Below are 2120 nucleotides of genomic sequence, written 5' to 3' on the forward strand. Positions count from 1 at the left end.
CTTACTCTGTCTGTTTGTCTCTCAAAAAATGAATCGCTGTTGTACTCTCAATTGTAAGTCGCTTTGGATAAAAGCGTCTACAAAATGACTAAATGTAAATGTAAATGTAACTAGTATAAATGTAGCCTAACAGATGTATAAAAAAATATATTATTTGAGCTTTATTAAAAAAACTTGCACTGATTTAGTGTGTTATATTTTGTTCCTTTGTGCAGTGGCTTAGGAGATGGGTCTGTATAAACATCAACAAGCTGAAAAAAAACTATTTGTAGAGCTAGTAAGTGTTGACAACCGTTCCAAACGCTCATAAAGGGAACTCAAACAGCTTAGAAGGCTTAAATGAATCTGCATGTAGTCATTAAGGGATAGATTATACTGTAAACTCTCCCATTACTGTCCAGATATAAATGTTTCTGTCCAGTGTGAATTCTTATGGGCGTTAAGAAGTCCGTGTGGATCTAAACTCCTCCTCTCCAGTGTGAATTTTCACGTGCTTGTCAAGGATTCCTTTTCGGCTAAAACTTTTCCCACACTGTTGGCAGGTGAAAGGCTTCTCTCCAGTGTGAATTCTCGTGTGGACCTCAAGGTGTCCTTTTTGAGTGAAACTTTTAGCACACTGAGTGCACGCGTAAGGCTTCTCTCCAGTGTGAACTCTCACATGGGCTTTAAAGTTTCCATGTCGATCGAAACCCTTTCCGCAGTGAGTGCACGTGTAAGGCTTCTCTCCGGTGTGAACCCTCATGTGGACCTTGAGGTTCCAGTGTTGATCAAAACTCTTTCCACACTGAGTGCACGCGTAAGGCTTTTCTCCAGTGTGAACCCTCACGTGGACCTTAAGGTTTCCAAGTTGTTCGAAACTCTCTCCACACTGAGGACATGTGTAAGGCTTCTCTCCGGTGTGAATTCTCATGTGTCTGGTAAGGCTTCCTTTTACAGTGAAACTCATTCCACACTGTTGGCAGGTGAAAGGGCTCTCTCCGGTGTGGACTCTCATGTGATAACTAAGGTTTCCTTTTTGGCTGAAACTTTTTCCACACTGTTGACAGGTGAAAGGGCTCTCTCCGGTGTGGACTCTCATGTGGACCTTAAGGTTCCCGTGTTGATCAAAACTCTTTCCACACTGAGGGCAAGCGTAAGGCTTCTCTCCAATGTGAATTCTTATGTGCCTGTTAAGGCTTCCTTTCTGAGTGAATATGTTTCCACACTGTTGACAGGTGAAAGGGCTGTCTCCAGCGTGAAATCTCATCTGGACTTTAAGTTTCCCATCTTGTTTTCCACATTGAGGGTACGCGTAAGACTTCTCTCCAGTGTGAAGTTTTATGTGTACTTGAAGGTTTTCAGGTTGGTTGAAATTCTTCCCGCACTGAAAGCAGGCAAAATAACGTCTTGTTCCTATCTTTCTTGAGGAAGTATTTCCATTCTGTGAGCAACTAAAAGACTCATCTCTAGTTATAAAATCGTGATGTTTCTCATACTGATCTTTCTCTTCCATATCGGTTAAAATATCACTCTCCTCTTTCAATGGCATCATTTCTAAAGTGAAGAAAGAAACAAAAATGTTAACCCCAGTTTAATGGCAAAAGGCATCACAACTTGTTACCAAGCAGCTGACGAATAACATCATTTAAGCGTAGATTTGGCCTTTGAATCCTGGCCAACAAGCAAACAGACCCCAAGCTTGTGAAGCTGTTTGAATAGACTACGTGCAACTTGTGCGTTTATTAGAAAAAATAAGGTTCTCCAGTTTATCTGCTAATGGTTTGATGCCATTTCACAAATTCAGTCATCAACCAGCAGCAGCCATCCTTTCTCTTCTCATCGGAGACATGAGATGCAGTGCTAAACACAAAACTACATCAACTAGACTTATTGTTATTATCACGAGAAGAGACATTTTATCTGTATATTGGAAACAATAAGATATATCGCCCATCTCTAGCACCACACAGTAACCAAGATGGGTAAAATTTGCTTAATACTAGACCACTCCACTGCACGTTCCTCCATGTTTCTTGCGTATGTTGTCATTTAACATTACCACGCTTCCACACGACGCCATTAAACCGGGGTGAAGTGCTAAATTGTCACAGTTTTAACTAAATATCACATTGGCACATATC

General features: G+C 41.0%; 1 pseudogene; it reads right to left on the reverse strand.

Moving 5' to 3' along the window:
- The window catches only part of LOC122330645, a 10094-nt pseudogene extending 7980 nt beyond the window's left edge, over positions 1 to 2114 (reverse strand).
- Between the last annotated feature and the right edge of the window lie 6 nt (positions 2115 to 2120).

This window comes from Puntigrus tetrazona, chromosome 3 (assembly GCF_018831695.1).
Source record: "Puntigrus tetrazona isolate hp1 chromosome 3, ASM1883169v1, whole genome shotgun sequence".
Classification (NCBI taxonomy): Eukaryota; Metazoa; Chordata; class Actinopteri; order Cypriniformes; family Cyprinidae; genus Puntigrus; species Puntigrus tetrazona.